Genomic DNA, 19829 nt, shown 5'->3' with positions numbered 1-19829 from the left:
CCCAAAAGACAGCTGGATAGGAGTCTGGAATTTGGGAAGGAGGATGCCTGGGAAATGTTGGCTTTGAGTTAAGTGGTTAGAGGTGGATAATACATAGACACTGTACATTGAGAAAGAAATGCATCCTGTGAGTAGAACCAAACACTCAGCTGTAATCAAATGTATGATTCAGTTGGATTCTTTCCACATACATATACTCGAGCATTACAAATGTTTGTTTTGTAGTAGTTAGGGTATTTTCTATCTCATTCTGTGCATAATGTTGCATAAAAATAATCTGTACTCAAATTTTTATAGCCTAATTACAGATTACTCAATTCTCTAACAATCAGATGGTTCTAAAATTAGCAAGAAGTAATATGTCTAGGATCAAGCATTTGGTTGAAAATGAAAAAAGAAATTTATTGCCCAACAGATGCATCCAAAAGTTTTATTCTTACCAAAAGAGATTAGGTTATAAAAATGGGCAGACATTCAGAGGTTCTTATCTTCTTCAGATAAAATGAAGAACTCCTCCTAAATTGTATTTATTTTTATGTATTCAGTCTGCACATTGCTGTCATGAATCTTTCTGGTTGATGATTAGTCTGTTTTAAGAAAGTTTTATCTCTAGGGAGGATGCCAGGCTGAGGCTGAATTATGAGACATAAAATTGAAGCTTACTATTGAGAGGACCACCCCTGTTACTTTTGAGTTAATCCAACTGATCTTTGTGAACTCTTGCTAGGGAATACATAGTGTGGCTAAGTAACTCAACAAAACAGATATTCCTGACCTATATTTTCTAATGTGTGTTGACCTTCAAAGTCAAAATGATTATTTTGGAGCTTTATTTACATACTCATTAATTTATGAAGTCTTTAGGTACTGAGCTGGTGTATGAACAGGCAAGGAAACAAATTTGCTATGTTATAAACATAAAATTTCTGCTCAAATTGTATTACCCAGCTTAATCACATTTAAATCAATAAAATGACTTTTGCCAGTTTCCAAAAGCCAATCCCTCTCAAAGAACTAAAATTTACCGCTATTGAGAATAATCAAAACAATGATCCATAGTCTGTGAAGACATTCCTGAAGACAAGTCCCACAAATTTTTCAAATAATAAGTGCAACAGAGTTGGCCAAGATGACTCCTTTAAAGGATTGTTATGTTTATAAATAAATTCAGTCACATTGTTTGATTATAATAGTTGTATGGTTTTGCGGAAAGAACATGGATTTTTGTTATCAGGCATATCTGACTTCGATTATTGATTTTACCTCTTAAACAGATGTATGACTATGGGCCACTTTTTTTCAGTTTTTTTCCAATTTTTTGTTGTGATAAAATATATATAACAGAAAATTTACTATCTTCACCATTTTTAAGTGTACAGTTTCATAGTACTAAGTACATTCATATGGTCGTGCAACCATCACCACCATCCATCTCTAGAACACCTTTCATCTTGCAAAACTGAAACTCTACACCTATTAAACAATAACTCCCATGACTTCCCTTTCCCCAACCTCTGATAACCACCATTCTACTCTGTTAGTATGAGTTAGGCTTTTTCCTCCCTTGGATTCTACATAAAAGTGAGATCATGCAATATTTGTCTTTCTCTGTCTGGCTTATTTCATTTAGCATACTGTCCTCCAGGTTCATCATGTTGTTGCAAGTGGCAGGATTTCCTTCTTTTTAAAGGCTGAATAACATTCCACTATATATATAATACCACACTTTTGTTATCCGTGCATTCATCGATGGACATTTAGGTTGTTTCTACGTCTTGGCTACTGTGAATAATGCTGCAATGAACATGAGAGTGCAGATTATCTCTTTGAGATAGTGATTTTATTTCCTTTGGATATATACTCAGAAATAGGATAACTGGATCATATGATTATTCTTTTAATTTTTGAGGAACTTCTATACTGTTTTCCATAATGGCTATCCCAATTTACTTTCCCACCAGCAGTACATGAGAATTTACATGGGCCACTTGCTTATCTCTAAGACTGTTCCATCATCTGATAAAATGGAGATAATATCTATATCATAAATGTATTGTGAGCATCAAATAAATGAAAGGTATTTAGTACTAAATATGCACCATTTGAAAACCAGATTATTCTGCAGCAGTCCTATCAGAGAGTTGGTGTGTTCCTGGAGACCTCCCACTGATGCAGCTTCTTTTAAGCACTGGCAAAGGGAAGCTTATCACACAGTAACTCAGACCTCATGAATGTTTCTTAGGAATGATGAAGGCTAAGTGTCATCCACTAGGTAAAAATCAATCCCTAGTAGTTCAGCAAGTCAAGAAACTTAGTTTCATTTTGTATTTAATTCCAAAATGGTGTTTTAAAGAAACATTTATATTGCTAATGAAGACAGGCGCTAAGTCTTGTTCACTGAATTATCATGTGATGAGATCATTGCTTAGAATTCTGAATCATCCACCAGGTCAGTCAATTCCTCTTGCCTGCTTTATAATGATAAATAGCCCATGAAGTGTTCCTTCTGGCAATGCCCTTCCTCATTTATAATGTCTTATACAATCAAAGAGGAAATACCTCATCTTGTATATAAATTTGATACTAATTATGTGGTCAGCCGAAGCCTTCCTGTCCCTGGCCTATTTGCCCAAGCAGTCTTCTTCCTGCATAGCGGTTCAGGACTCAAGTGCTGAGCAGACCTACTGGATATCACTTCAGAAGGGTTATTAGTCCCCTTGGAATCATCCCTTTGAGCTCTCTTCTCTCTCATATTCAGATTGGACTGCATATTCTGCACTGCTTTGTCAGAGAGAGAGAAGTTATATAAAGATGAGAGAATAGGAGTTGGCATAGAAAGGAATCTGAATTACTGTCCTTGCCAGAAGTTTAAGTGAATGGTTTATAACACTTTGGGGGTCAAGGACCCTCTCTAAAATTCTGTGGAAGCTATAGCTCTTCTCCCAAGAAATCTGCTCATGTTCATATACACAGAAAAATTCACACTTCATTTCCAAGAGTTTATGTACCTCTTCAAGTACATCCATAAGCCCCAGGTCAGTAGTCTATAATAATGACCACCACATCATGAAATTCAGACTATCTGCAATTCATATGGCAAAGATATGAGAATCATTATGTTAAAATGTGTGATACTTTACAGTTAGTTGATTTTCTAGTGTTCCACTTGGGACTTTCCTCTGTCCCCACTTTCTCTGGATAGTCTCATCCATTCCCCAAGCTTCAGCTGCTCTCTCTGAGTGGTTAACCTTTTTTCTCCCCATTTGGAAAACTCATGAAAGTTACAAAACCTCTATCTAGAAACACACACATACATGTATATCCTCTTAGTTTTGCACCCAACCTTCAATGCACTCATGTGCTACTTATAGCCCATCCACGGACCCAGGATTAGGAACCCCTGGATTAGAAGGAACCAGATCTCCATGTATGAAGTAGATTCAGACATTTAGCATTTCTACTTGTTTTTTAAATCTATTTTAGTAGTTAATAGAATCAAAGTTTAAGAGCTGTATAATCCACTCTCAGATCTTCCTGCTTTTAGCTTCAGTATGGAAATCCTAATCAAGTCCCAAACGCCAAAAATGTTGATGGCTCACATAGAACTCTGCAGAGCCTAATCTCATTCCCCAGACTCTGCTACAGCCCTTCCTGGCAGTGTGAATAAGCAGCCAGGTACAGGCCTTGGTCAACTGTGCTCATTTGGGGATTAAGTCAACTTGTTTTATTACTATACCAAACCATGAAAGAAACTCAGTCTCTTTCCATTAAAAAATGGTATCTTGTGCAAGTAATAAATGCTGGAAAGGGTGTGGAGAAAAAGTAACCCTCCTACACTGTTGGTGGGAATGTTAATTGGTGCAGCCACTATGTAGAACAGTATGGAGGTTCCTTAAAAAACTAGAAACAGGGCTTCCCTGGTGGTGCAGTGGTTGAGAGTCTGTCTGCCGATGCGGGGGACACGGGTTCGTGCCCCGGTCCGGGAGGATCCCACATGCCGCGGAGCGGCTGGGCCCGTGAGCCATGGCCGCTGGGCCTGCGCGTCCGGAGCCTGTGCTCCGCTACGGGAGAGGCCACAACAGTGAGAGGCCCGCATACCGTAAAAAAAAAAAAAAAAAAAAAAACTAGAAACAGAGCTACCATATGATCCAGCAATCCCACTCCTGGGCATATATCCAGAGAAAATCATAATTCAAAAAGACACATGCACCCCAATGTTCATTGCAGCACTGTATACAATAGCCAGGTCATGGAAGCAACCTAAATGTCCATCAACAGAGGAATGAATAAAGAATATATGGTACATATATACAATGGAATATTACTCAGCCATAAAAAAGAATGAAATAATGCCATTTGCAACAACATGGATGGACCTAGAGATTGTCTTACTGAGTGAAGTAAGTCAAACAAAGCCAAATATCATATGATATCACTTATATGGGGAATCTAAAAAAATAATATAAATGAACTTATTTACAAAACAAATAGATTCACAGACATACAAAACAAACTTATGGTTACCAAAGGGGATAATGGTGGCGGGGGGCGGGGGGGGATAAATCAGGAATTTTGGATTAACATATAGACACTACTATATATAAAATGGATAAACAACAAGGACCTGCTGTACAGCACAGGGAAGTAAATTCAAGGTCCTGTAATAATCTATAATGGAAAAGAACCTGAAGAGGAATATGTATACACAACTGAATCACTTTGCTGTACCTGAAGCTGACACAACATTGTAAATTAATTCTACTTCCAAAAAAAAAAGACAAAAAAAAGAATTAAGGAATAAAAAAAAAGGTATCTTGTGGGTTAACGCAGTCCCTTTAGATAATTCTCAGTGTTTCAGAGTTTCAACCCTCCCTCCCCCACCAACCCCCAACACACCAGCCACCTCTGTGTCCTTCCTCTCTAAGATGGCGACTGAGAGGGAGCAACCAGTAGACATGGGTATCCTTGTGTGGCTCCTCACTGGCCTCTATAGTAATGCCCTCAGCAATGCTCTCTCCCCCCACAACATTGGGCACCCTGTTGGCATTTAATGATGAAGTCTGGGGCTTGTGGAATATAGCATCTATGGTCGCAGCCTATGTAGGCCCAGGGTTTTTCACCACCCTGCTGTCTTGGTCCCACTTCTCCCCCTACCTGCCTTTCAGATCTTCTGAATCTCAGCCACATTCTCCATCCAGCCCTTAGATGAGGCTGTCTACCTGCAATCTCTGCCATGTGGTCACTTTGCTCCTCATGGCAGTGGCCCCATGGCAGACATGCTGGCTTTCAACATTCAGCTATTTTCCACGTCCTCCACTGGGAACATGTAGAACCTTCTGGATCAGTGTATGCCAGGTAGGAGCTGAGGGAGATATGACTCTCCCTCTGCCTAGATATGTCATGTATCCATTTCTTTTCTGTTATCATCATGCCTTGTTAGTGAGGGGGCACAGAAAGGTGGTGTCTCTGAGTTCCAAAGACCAAATTGGGCATAATTCCACCTATTTTCAATTTTCCCCCAAACTTGGTTAGAAAAATGTTTGTCAAACCTTCACTTCCCCCCTCAGGTTCCACTCTTACACTCGTGAGATGGAGCGGGGAGGGAGGAACACTGGTGTCTGGCCTCTTATACTCTACCTTCTTTCTCTCTCCCTCCCACCTCTCAGAATGCTCCACTTTTGTTCCTGGATAGTGTACCCTTCCCTTGAATCATATACTGAGTTCTCCCAATCTAGTAAAGCTCTAGAAAGCCAGACCTGCCTCTTAAAAAAAACCCAAAAAAACAAAAAAACAAAACAGCTTCATTGAGGTATAATTTACATACCATGTGATGACTTTTTAGTAAAGTCATCGAGTTATATAACTATCACTATATTTCCAGTTTTAGAATATTTTCATTATCCCAATAAAATAATTCATGCTCATGTACAGTTAATCTGCTTTTCTACCCCTAGGCTCCAGGCAACTACTAATCTGCTTTCTGCCTCTATGGATTTGCCTATTCTGGACATTTCATACAAATGGAATCATATGATATGTGGCCTTCTGTGTCTGGCTACTTTTACTTAGCATATTGTTTTGGAGGATAATTCATGTTGTAGCATGTATTAGCACATCATTCCTTTGTAAGTCAGAATAATATTCCGCTGTATGGATATACCACATTTTATTTATTCATTAATCTGTTGATAGAAAATCAAAAGTGTGGGCTATGTCTAGATACTTGATTTTTAGAACTGTGTCCAAGTTAGGTCTTTAATAATGGACACTAAATCCTTATGTCATGCTATCTCCACCCTCAAGTGTCATTGAATTGCAGACAATGAAGATTTCTCATAATTAACCACATTTGAAATTCCTGGCACAAATTTCCTCTTGATGAAAGGTCAGGTACCAAACTTAGGTCGGAAATACACATTCCCGTTAGGAGATGTAAACTATTATATAGAGAATGGTTAAACAACAAGGTCCTTCTGTATAGCACAGGGAACTATATTCAATATCCTGTGATAAACAATAATGGAAAAAATATTTAAAAAAAGAATGTCTGTATGTGTATAACTGAGTCACTTTCCTGCACAGCAGAGATTACCACAACACTGTAAATCAGCTATACTACAATTAAAAAAATAAAATTAAAAAAAAGAAATATACTTTCCCAGATGTCATCCCCCAAAATACATGAACTCATAATGGAGAGATATCGGTACAGTTTTTTCCCACTTGCCTTTGCAAAGGATGTATGATATATTGATGAAAAGTTGAAATGTAGCATCATCTACATTATAATGTTTAGTTTCATCTTGAAGTAGTTTATACACTGGCAAGTGAGGATAGCCATCTATCATAGTATAGAATTCGATACATGTGAAAGAGAATTATAAGTAATATTAAAGCTATGCGACTGAATCACATCACATATTCCATTAAATTCTGGAACAGTTTTAATTAATCAAGAATGAGCCAAAACCATGAAAAATGAACTCAAGAGACTTGAAAGTTAGAATTGTAAAGACCAAAACTAAATATTTTTTATTGTGCCTTGATATAGTTACTAAGAGTTTTACTGTGGATAATTTTTATGTCCATGTTGAACACTCATTGTGGCAGAAAGAAATTTACTTCTCAACACCTGTGCTTTCTAAAGGATAGAACAAGACAAAGAGATTGCACCATCTTGGTGTGGGGTTATAATGAAGGCTATTTAAGAACAGTCTTTGGATGATTATTATTTTTCATCTTCTTTTCCCACATGCCTCTCTGTTAATATGATACTAACTTCCTCAGTCAGGCTTGGTGAGATTGGCCAAGTCAGCAAGGCCTAGAAATGGGCCAACCGCAGGAGGATGATTCAGGTAGGTAGAGGGTTGACCTCAGGAAGATCACAGGAACCCGGCCATAAGCACTAGGGTTAATATACAGCCCTCCCATCTCCAGGAGCACTTTGGGTTGATGGTCATGGCCAGCCACCAGTTCTGTAGGAACTGAGTGCCAAGCAGAAACTCAGACATACAAGAAAGTATGTCTGTAAGAACTGGAGGCCAACTCAAGTGGCTTTACCAACAAGAACCACGTTAGAGACCTATTATGAGAACAAAGTGTAGAAATAGAGCAGGACCGTCCAACAGATCGACTTTATAACTGGATAATATGTAGAGTTCCTTATATTCTCCTTGTCTGTGGCCTGATTTTCACCAGAGCTTTGGAGCAAGGTTAATCCTATCAGTGGGATTTTGCAGCCGTGATTGTGATGTTGAAGCCTGCTAGGCAGAATTAGGTAGGGCATTGCTCACTAAATAAGCAAGTTCTTTTAGTACAGGAGTTGCAAACTATGGCCTGCTGCCTGTTTTGCTGTGGTCCACAAGCTAAGAATAATTTTTACATTTTTAAGTTGAAAGAAATCAAAAGTATATTTTTATGACACATGAAAATTTATGAAATTCAAATTCCAAGGTCCATAAATGAAGATTTATGGGAATGGAGCCACACCCATTTGTTTACATATCGTCTATGGCTGCTTTCATGCTACAATGACAGAGCTGAGAACTCAAGACAGATACCATATGGCCTGCAAAGCCTCAGACGTGTGCTATCTGGACCTTTATAGAAAAAGTTTGCCAACCCTGGTTTAGTGTATAAACGCCACTGATATACAGAAATCTCATAGCCCAATATTTAGGGCCAGATCATGTTTAATTCCTTAAGTAGTTGCAGTCAATTCTGGTCGAAGTTAGCAGTCAATGAGTATGATGTTTTTGCTACTATTTAAGCACTGGCAAATAGAGGAGTTGAATGACACAAAGTATATGAAATAGCCTTTTGTTAAACCCTGCCTTTCCTAGCTCTGCTCTGACAGAGGCTAGGAGTATTCTACCTCCTACATCTAGTGAGCCAAATCCTGCCTAAGAGAGCAGGATATTAGGCATCCCATGCTGCCAGTAGGAACAATAGAATAGACATTGCTACCCAAGGTCTCTATGTCTGATGTGTGCTCACTGAATTGCCTCCTCTTCCCTGACACAGTAGTGTTGGGCTAACCTCTGTGGTTTGGCTTTTGGCCCTGGTTCTCTGATTAGAGCTATAATTCTCAGATTGAGGCTAGACCTTCCCCTGAGTTCCCTGCTGACTGGCTAGGGCACTGATTCTCAAAGAAATCTTTTCTACTGTATTGCCCCTGGGAGCTGGATCCTGCTCTGCATGGCTTCCTCTTTTAGCTGGTCTCCTTCTCTAATCTTAATAGATGATCTGATACCAGGTCTTGCCACCAAATGTTTAGTCCTGCTGCTTTCTCTTACCCCAACTCCATGACCTGATCATGCCTTTAATAAAGTGTGCCTCAACCTTTGAATCCTGATTTGATGTACTAAACTCAATCTTGAGGGTATAGTCCTACAACCAAGTTAGTTCATGTAATTTCACTTAGGCCCTCTCCAAGATTCTTTCCTACCCCTTTCCTCTTGTTCCTTTTCCTGAGGTCTCAGCATGCATCATGGTCCAGTCTATATTAATTATTCAATACAATAGGCAATGGATCAGAGACAATTAGAGCTGGAAGGACTCTTACAAGTTACTTACAGATGAGAAGATCAATTAGGAGGTCCACAGAAGGGAATACCCATATTCATTCAGTCTAAGAACTAAGGAATAAGGAGCCCCATATCCTCCAAGAGTTGTCTTGGAAATAAAAACTAAATCAAGTGTAGTAAACTGTCTTTAATGAGTCAATTCTGAATTTATTTATTTTTGGTCCATCATAAAAAAGCCAAATAAACAAAAGTGAGGAGAAATCAAAATGAGTGTAATAAGTCTGCCCCCAAGAAGAATGAAACCCATAATTTGAGGCCAGTATGCAAATAGGATTAGTTTTGCTAAGATACCTCATGGCCTACCACTTCAGTTCCCTTTTTAATTTTTGACAATTGTCTCATGAATTAAATGACCACTTTAATGCCTAAATCTTTACAAGGAAAATCTCCAAATAAAATCTCAAATTGTACTTACTCACTCGCATTCCAATTTAACGACAAGAACAGCAGAAGAACTGACCAAATCAGAAAGGATTCCAGCTTCCAATTAGTTCCTCTCTATCTACAGAGGCTAAGTGAAAGGAGAACTGAGGCATTTATGGCAATTGCCCATGGAAATTAGGCAAAAATTCCCCGCTATCATGGGAAAGTGGTGGTGGAGGTAGAGTGGGAATAGAGATTTGCATAGAATCCACCTCCCCTGGCTAATTATTCAGAACTGTTTCCCTGTAGGGACACAGTCCATATCTTGTGTGTGATTGCTGAACCAGATCACAGCATAGCAGGTCCAATCAGTTAAGCAATCTTAAAGATCAGTTGATGCATCTTCCCTCTAGGTTCATGCTGCTGTGAATGGTCACAAGATCATGAAGATGGTTGAATTACTTGATTAATCATGCCTCAATGTTCAATGTAGCTACCACATGTAGATTATATATAATTACATTTATTGTAACAGCTCATGCTCTGCCCTAACACTTCTAATATTTGAAAAGTTTAATAGCTCTTGGCTGGCTATGGCCAAGCACATAGCAGGCAGAATAAATATCTGTTGACTGGCATTTAATGACTAACTGTACAAAGTGTAATAGTATAATGTAGGCATTCTCTTGAAAGTAGAAGTATGCCTTGGATTAACCCAGTGGTTCTTAACAAGGGATGATTTTGCCACCCACTCCCGGGGGCATTGGACAATGTCTTGAGACATTTGGGGCTGGCCCAGCTGAGAACGGCAGTGCTTCTGGCATGTATTGGGTAGAGGCCAGGGATGCTGCTAAACAAGCCACAGTGCACAAGATATGCCCTTGAAAAAATTTATCTGGTCCAAAATGTTAAGAGTCCCCGGCTGAGAAATTCCAGATTAGGCAGATAAGAGATATGGAATAGGGCTTCCCTGGTGGCACAGTGGTTAAGAATCCGCCTGCCAATGCAGGGGACACGGGTTTGATCCCTGGTCCGAGAAGATCCCACATGCTGCAGAGCAACTAAGCCTGTGCACCACAACTAATGAGCCTGCGAGCCACAACTACTGGGCCCATGTGCCACAACTACTGAAGTCCACACACCTAGAGCCCATGCTGCGCAACCAGAGAAGCCACCGCAATGAGAAGCCCACAAATAAGAGTAGCCCTCACTCACCACAGCTAGAGAGGGCCCGCGCACAGCAACGAAGACCCAACGCAGCCAAAAATGAATAAATAAAATAAATAAATTTATAAAAATAAATAAATAAAAGAGGAGGCTAGAACCCAGGGTGGCGTATCAGAAAACTAAAAAATCACAATGCCCTGAACTCAATAATTATTTTTAAAAACAGAGATATGGAATAATTTAGCTTTTAAAAAGTAGATAAGGAGGGATGAATAGGTAGAACACAAAGGATTTTTAGGGCAGAGAAACTGCTATGCACGATACTATAAGGGTGGATACATGCCATCGTACCTTTGTCAAAACCCATAGAATTCTCAATACCCAGAGTGAATCCTAGTAATATAAACTACGGACTTTGGGTGATAAAGATGCGTCAGTGTAGGTTCATTGACTGCAACAAATGGTGCAGGATACTGACAGTGGGGGAGGCTATGGGTGTGTAGGCAGGGGGTACATGGGAACTAACTCTCTGTACTTTCTGCTCAGTTTTCCTGTGAACCTAAAAATGCTGTAAAAATAGTCCATTTTTCAACAAGTAGACGAGTGGCTGGGAAGAGAATTTTGGTTTTCAAAAATTAGTCAGGTTGTCATTATTCTAAAATATTTTGGAGGGAACTGAAGATTTATAAGATTTACTTTATGCTTCAAAGTGACAAATATTGTCATGTAACATATTTTTCTTGTTTCTTTCCATGTAGTTTGTAGGGTTTTTTTAAAGGAAATTATTTCCATTAGCCACCTTAATTAAGACCAATTTCAAATTGCACTTGTGGTACTCTCAAATGTATGTTTTTCCCCAGCACAGGGCCTGATCCCATGACTGGTTTCTGAAGTTGAGTTTCTGAATCAGTTTAGGAAAACCTACTTGTAATTTTCCTTCTTTATTACTAGCAATGAAGAGCTGAAAAGGAGCTTCCAGTACATTGCTTTTTGCAATGCACACAAGAGCAATTATAAATTCACCTAAATCCGGTATCAGGATCTAAAATTTTTTGTGATGCAAGAGGAGGAAAAAAGAGTGTTGGTGAGGGCTTCCCTGGTGGCGCAGTGGTTGAGAGTCCGCCTGCCGATGCAGGGGACATGGGTTCGTGCCCCGGTCTGGCAGGATCCCACATGCCGCGGAGCAGCTGGGCCCATGAGCCATGGCCGCTGAGCCTGCGCTCCGCAACGGGAGAAGCCACAACAGTGAGAGGCCCGCGTACCGCAAAAAAAAAAAAAAAGAGAGTGCTGGTGAAAGAAACTTCAGTCTGCAGCCTGCTAGACTTACTAGGAAAGATAGTACTATCTCCCATATCTAAAATCCCATTCACAAAGAACAGCATGATCTACAAAAGTTATTTCCAGTAGACTCATGGCTTTAAAAAAAATCTCTCAATAAATCCTATTTTTCAGCAGACACTTCTTGAATTACTGAAATATGAACATTGAGGACTTTTAACATTTGCTGGTATTTTCATTATTTTTTCTTTTTTAAGACTTCAGTAATTAAATGTCAAGCACTGTAATAATAAAGTGCTAAGATTACAAATTTAAACTCATGAAAATGCAGGAAATATGCAGAACTCTCTAAGAGTAACAGGACACGTCCCAAGCTGTATGTCTGACTAATAAAATTATAGGAAATAGTTCGTTCAAGAATCAACATTATTTACCACATAGCATTTGGAATTTTATGCTATTATCATGACCTATATATCATTGTGACTTTTATGAAAAACTTTTAGCTTTCCTTTTTGTCAAGTTCAAACACCTAACCTAATATTTCATTTCCAGGTATTTTCTTCAGTACCTAGAACCATAGTCTATTATCACAGATATAGTTTATGAATAAGTAAAGCTTCCTACTTCCTCTACTGAACTCCTCAAGGTCAGGAACCATGTCTTATTCATCTAATAGCATGATGTCTATCTAGCATACTTCCTGGCATCAGAGGTTACCAATGAATATTTATTGAATTTTATTGACTATACAAACATTAATTGCTTCTAATTGTTCATATGTGAAAATCAAACTTCAGGTAATTACACTGCATTAAGCCCTATCCTTTGTTCATTTAAACTTTATGTGTTTAGTTTAGATTTTCAGGAAATAGTAAATGGTTTTCTCATATATGAGTAAAATTTCCTAAACTATGTTCTGCAGATATCATTTTTATTTGAAAACAATTACGATAAAGAAGTGACCTAACATTTTTACCTCATGAATTATTAGATAGCTAATATAACAGTAACTCCATCAATGTAAAACATACAAGATTTATAATTTCATAGTCTATTTACCAAACACTTCCCTAAATTGGTTCTATATGATTATTAAGATTTAGCCCATTGTCAGCCACTTGTCAAATGTTGATCCAATTTGTTCAGTTACTTCTGGTAATAAGATCACCAAGAATTGCTGACAAGAAAAGGATTTTTCCATGATAGTCAAAGGATTCATTCAGCCCCCAAAACCCAATAGTACTGATTGATCTACTGTTTTGAATATTATACAGAATTTGTTTTTTGTTCTTCTTCTTTTTGGGTAGGCATAATATGAGGGAGAGACTTAATTCCTAAAATGATAGAGGAAGAAGAGATTTTTCTTTATAGAGGTAGAATGTGATATATGGTTATCTTTGCTTTTCTTTTAGGAAATTGATACCACAGATTGATGTACAATTTAAAATCTTGATGACAACTGATAAAAAGCCACTCAAGACAGAATTGTAAGTTCTAACTTCATTCACAGTTCTAACTTGCTGTATGATGTTGAATCTTGTTTTTCTCCCCTTAGCTGTGGAAGGAAGAAAAACTTGAACTATTTTTTTTTTTACTAATGCCTTCAAAAGTGAGAGTGATAACAACTCTGACTTTACTTAGTAGGGAATAGAATATTAGTGGTTCCTGTGTTTTCACCATTCCTCCCAGAGGTCTAAAAGAAACTTGATCTGAAAATTGAAAGTAGATACTTGAAGAAAGATTTACCAAAAACTTAAATACCCAAACTACAACAACAATAACGACAGAAAAAAAACCAACAAAGTAGTTGAATATTATTCACTTGAGAGTAGTTACAACCTCTCCCTGAGTAGAAACATTTGCAGTTAGATCTCATGAAGATAGTGCAAAGTTTATATCTTTTATTCAGTGATCCTCAAACTTTAGTTGTGCATAGCAATCACCCAGGAAATTGTCATAGTGCAGATTCCAGATCCTCACCTCTGGAGATTCTGATGCAAAGGCAGTGTTTGAAATGGGATCTAGCTCTGTCCTCAATAGGGGGTTTTCTGAGGGTTTTTTTTAATAATTATTTTTTATATTTTTTGGCCACACCTCACAGCATGCGGGATTTTAGTTCCCTGATCAGGGATCAAACCCGGGCCCGCTGCAGTGGAAGTACGGAATCTTAACCACTGGACCACCAGGGAAGTCCCTAAGTCTTTTTTTTTTAATTGAGATATAATTTACATACTATATAAATTCACGAATTTAAAATGTACAATTCAAAGGTTTTTTTTTTAGTATATTCAGAGTTGTGCAAACATCAGTCCAATTTCATTTGAATATTTTCATCACCCTGAAAGAATATCCATTACCTATTAGTAGTCAGGTCCTGACAAACACTAATCTACTTTCTCTTTAACTTGCCTATTCTGTACATTTCATATGTGTCATTTGTGTCTGGCTTCTGTCACTTAGCATTATGTATTCAAGGTTCATCCATGTTGTAGCATCTATCAGTACTTCATTCTTTTAATGCCAAGTAATATTCCACTGTGTGGATATACCACATTTTGTTTATCAGTTCATCAATTGATGGACATTTGGGTTGTTTCCATTTCTTGAGTATTATGAATAATGCTGCTATGAACGTTCATGTTCAAGTTTCTATATGATCATCATTTCTAAGTGTTTTCTTTTTTAAACTAGAAAGCTTTATTAAATTGGGGAAACATTTCTAGTCAAATACTCTTGTAACTAGCTACTTCTGGGCCATAAGAAAATGATGACCCATTAAAGCATTAGCTAGTGACTAATGAGGGTTAAAGGCTTTCAGAGGAACTATTTTTTTTTAACATCTTTATTGGAGTATAATTGCTTTACAATGGTGTGTTAGTTTCTGCTTTATAACAAAATGAATCAGCTATACATATACATATATCCCCATACCTCCTCTCTCTTGTATCTCCCTCCCACCATCCCTGTCCCACCCCTCTAGGTGGTCACAAAGCACTGAGCTAATCTCCCTGTGCTATGCAGCTGCTTCCCACTAGCTATCTACTTTACATCTGGTAGTGTATATATGTCCATTCCACTCTCTCACTTTGTCCCAGCTTACCCTTCCCCCTCCCCGTGTCCTCAAATCCATTCTCTATGTCTGCGTCTTTATTCCTGTCCTGCCCCTAGGTTCTTCAGAACCTGTTTTTTTTTTTTAGATTCTGTATAAATATGTTAGTGTACAGTATTTGTTTTTCTCTTTCTGACTTACTTCACTCTGTATGACAGTCTCTAGGTCCATCCACCTCACTACAAATAACTCAATTTCATTTCTTTTTATGGCTGAGTAATATTCCATTGTATATATGTGCCACATCTTCTTTACCCATTCATCTGTTGATGGACACGAGGTTGCTTCCATGTCCTGGCTATTGTAAATAGAGCTGCAATGAACATTGTGGTACATGACTCTTTGAATTATGGTTTTCTCAGGGTATATGCCCAGTAGTGGGATTGCTGGGTCATATGGTAGTTCTATTTTTAGTTTTTTAAGGAACCTCCATACTGTTCTCCATAGTGGCTGTGTCAATTTACATTCCCACCAACAGTGCAGGAGGGTTCCTTTTTCACCACACCCTTTCCAGCATTTATTGTTTCTAGATTTTTTGGTGATGGCCATTCTTTCAGAGGAACTTTGATAGAATAGTTCACATTCTGTGGTAGTTGGGAAAGACAAAACAGAGACCAAAGAAAGAATGCAACTTTTTACCCTAATTAATATAAAAAATATAGAAATGAGTGATTGCAAGAAGCAAACCAGACCTCCATAAAATGTCTGATCTCATCTGCCTTCTGACATAGTCAATAGCATAGTTTATTATAGTGGTTTTAAAGCAATAGTAGGAAAATTCAAATGCAGTTAACTTAACCAGTCCATTGTGTTAGAAAAATATCAAAATGCTTAAGAGGAAACTGATCCCTTAGAATAAGAAATGAACCTGAAAATAAAGAAATAAGAGAAGAGAATTGCTGTTATTTTTTCCCTCTTGCCCATCCTGAAAATACAGTAGGCAATTCACACAAGCTCTAAGCTTCACTGCCTTTTTACCAACTCTGCCCTCCAGCTCTTCCTTGTGTCAGCTGTGGAGTCTATGCACACTTCTCTGGGTCAAACCAGGCCTAGTTATTCAACCTTTTAAACATCCCCTTAAATGCATGAATGGACTAAATCTATGATGGGAGTCCAAATCTCATCAACATAGATTTTAATCCTAGAAGGATCTAATCACCAGGAATTTGGGCTTTATTATTTCTACTATCATTAAAAAATGATAATAAGTTTAATTTATTAGGTCCTTGTTCAACCATGTTTCATAAGTAACCACAAAAGTCAACCATTTTAAATTTACTTTCTCCCAGTTTCTTTAACCTATTGCAAGACAGCCAGCTAGATTAACTGCGAACAAACTCCAATTTGGTTGTTTAAAAAATTAATTTTTAAAACTCTATCATTTTGAGTAATATTGACCAATCTTTAGGTTTTTTCACAAACCAAGTTATAGAGTTCTTTTATAGGCAAAAGTAGGCTGTGGGGATCTAAGTTTTTTTCAACTTATGAGAAATTAGAAATAAGGAAGAAAATAGCCCTGTAGATTTATCAGTCTAACAATCATCAGCACTATACCAAAGGAGACTAAGATATGCTCCTTGCCCCAAAGAGCCAATATTCCTGCTAAGGAAAGCAAGACAGATGCATGAAGGAATTCAAGAATACCATAATATACTATATTATCTCTGCTAAAGGAATTCAGACACAGAAGAGATAAACATGGGCTCAAATAGTTAAAGATGACATCATGATTAAAGTAAGACTTAAGCTGGGTCTGTAGTTTGGGGAGGATCTGATCAAAATAAGGGAAGAGTAATACTAGAATGGGCAACAGTGTGAACAAAGGCTGAGCTGAAATATTTAACATAATGAGGAGTGGAGGACACTTGCTTAGAAACAAATGAAATTAGGCAGACATCCAGAAGCTGCTTCGGCAGAAACTAAGAGTGTCTCACCATAGCTGGGTGTGTCTAACTGGATTTTATTCAAAGAGAGCTGTGTGACTGACCATTAAAGAAGTAGAGACCAGGAACCAGGAGTGGGGATACAGGGAATAGGGTGGGTAAGAAACTTGCAAATGTGGCCAAGTCAATTCAAACAATAATTACCAAGTGCCTACTGTGCACGTTCCAGGTACTGGTTCAGATGCTTTAGGGGTAATAAGGATGAATAGGAGTTCCTGATCTCATGGAGTTTACATGCACATTACTATGATACCAGGAAGAAAGTAATGTTTCAAATACAAACAAACAACAAGGGCACAGAATAAACTTAATTCTACCAGTGTAAGAGAAAAGGTGACATTTAAATTTGACATTAAAAATATTAGGCTTTTGGCATTGATTAGGGGAGCGTGTTTGTTCAAGATAGAGGAACCAACAGGGGCAACGGAGTAAAGTAGGATGTGTTTTGGGAAAGGCAAGAAGTTCAGCAAGTCAGGAAAGCAGGGTGCATAGAAGAACAGTGTAGGGATATGTCAAGTCTGAAATGGTTGGTTAGGGCCATAGGGATGGGAAAAAAGAAAGGAATTTAGACTTAGCAGATGATTTGTAGCCACTGTAAGTTCTTGAGGGGAGACTGAATTGGTGTTCTCATATTTACTGTGTCTACCATATGAAAATCCATGAAAAGAGTGTGTACGAGTGGGTACTCTGGTGGCAGTATACAAAACAAATCTGAAAGCGGATGATATTGAGGTCAGGATGGTCAACTAGGAAGAAGACTATTATAGTAATCTAAAGGTAAAGAGATGAGGGAAGAATAATGGAAGGGGAAAAAAGAGATAGGAATCAATACATCAGACACATCTCAAAGAAAACTGTATAATACTTGCTGGCTAATTGTGCATGTGGATGGTATAAAGTAGATGCAGGAGCTATAGCACCTGATGTACGGAACCCCAGTGATTAGGAAACTTGGTTTTAACTGGTAAATACGAAATTATATTGCAAGAATAAACGGAATCGTGGTGGTTGAATGCCATGGTTTTTATTTATAGTTCATTTGAGGTATTAGGTGACCAGTACTCCATTGGCTTACTCAGATTGAAACATGGATCTGGGAGATAATTGAAGCCATGAGATTTGAGCTTATGGAGAATGGGGGAAGGAAGGAAACAAACATTTTTTTTTCTTTGCTGTACACGGGCCTCTCACTGTTTTGGCCTCTCCCATTGCAGAGCACAGGCTCCGGACGCACAGGCTCAGTGGCCATGGCTCACAGGCCTAGCCGCTCTGCGGCATGTGGGATCTTCCCGGACTGGGGCACGAACCCGTGTCCCCTGCATCGGCAGGCGGACTCTCAACCACTGCGCCACCAGGGAAGCCCAATAAACATTTTTTGAATGCCTACTGTGGTCCAAACAATGAATGAGAAGAAAAAAGAAGAGTGAAGAAGAGAGTCTTGGGGAAAAGTCCAAAGTTAAGGGTCAGAAAAGGGGTCAGCAAACAAGGAGGACTAAAAATTCTCAAAAGTGTAGAAAGGTAATATAATATGCACACAGTGCTGCCTCTGAAAACAAAGAAGAACAATTTTAAGAAGACAGGGAAGGATTAAATAGTTTGAGTATTCAGAAAGATGAAAAATGGAAATAAAAGCCTCGCATTTTGTGAGGATCCTTGGTGACATTTAATTCACTTGTATTCCACAAATATTTCTTGTGCATCTACTATATACTTAGCACCAGAGGCCTGGAAACAGCCTCATGGAGATTGTAGTCTGGAAGAAGAAAGATAAGTAAACTGTCAATTATAAGGCAATCTGTTATGTTCAACATAGGGGAGACATAGGGTACTAATGTAGCAAATAAGGAGGGCCACCTATCCCAGACCTAAGGATTCTTTTTTTTTTTATTAGTTTCTGCTTTATAACAAAGTGAATCAGTCATACATATACATCTGTTCCCACATCCCTTCCCTCTTGTGTCTCCCTCCCTCCCACCCTCCCTATCCCACCCCTCCAGGCGGTCACAAAGCACCGAGCTGATCTCCCTGTGCTATGCAGACCTAAGGATTCTGGAAGACTTTTTAAGAAGAAGTGATGTTTAAACTGGTACCTACAGGACAAGTTGGAATTAGCTAAATGAGAAGGAAGGGTGTGATCCAAGAAAGAAATACCCGATGTGGTAATCCAGAGAGAAAAGAAAGTATGACCACTCAAGCAACTGAAAGAAGTAGTGGTCCAAGTGGGTGATTTTGTAGAACTATTGTTGAAGAGGTTAGCAGGGGCCAGATAATGAAGGATGTTATAGAGCCATGTCAAAGACTTTAAATTCAATCCAAATTGGTACTGGGAAGGTGCTGAAGGGTTTAAGCAGGAGAATGATATAATCAAATTTGAGTTTTAGAAAGATCCCTCTGACTGAATGTGCACAGTGGCAAGATCAAGGTCAGGTTGACCAAGTATGAGGCTGTTGTAACAGTTTAAGAGAGAGTTGATTCACTTTGTTATAAAGCAGAAACTAACACACCATTGTAAAGCAATTATACTCCAATAAAGATGTTTTAAAAAAAAAAGAGATAGTTGATGGTGTCAGTAGAGATGGAGAGGAGCAGGTAGACTCAATAAATATGTAGGAGGTAGAATTGACAGTTCTTGGTAATTAGTTGGTAGTGGGAGGTCTTAGGAGAGAGAAGAGCCAAGGATGACATCAAAATTTTTGGCTTGGACAACTGAGTAAATGCTGATATAGGAAACACTTGTGGAGGAGTAGTTTTGAGAATAGAATATAATGAATTCAGTTTTGTTCATGTTGATTTTGAGGTACCCACTAGACATCCTGGTGGAGGTATATAGTAGACAGTTGGCTAAATGTATCTCAAGTTCAGGAGAGATTTAATTCAGAG

This window comes from Hyperoodon ampullatus (assembly GCF_949752795.1).
Source record: "Hyperoodon ampullatus genome assembly, chromosome: X".
NCBI lineage: Eukaryota > Metazoa > Chordata > Mammalia > Artiodactyla > Ziphiidae > Hyperoodon > Hyperoodon ampullatus.
This window is presented reverse-complemented; position numbering follows the sequence as displayed.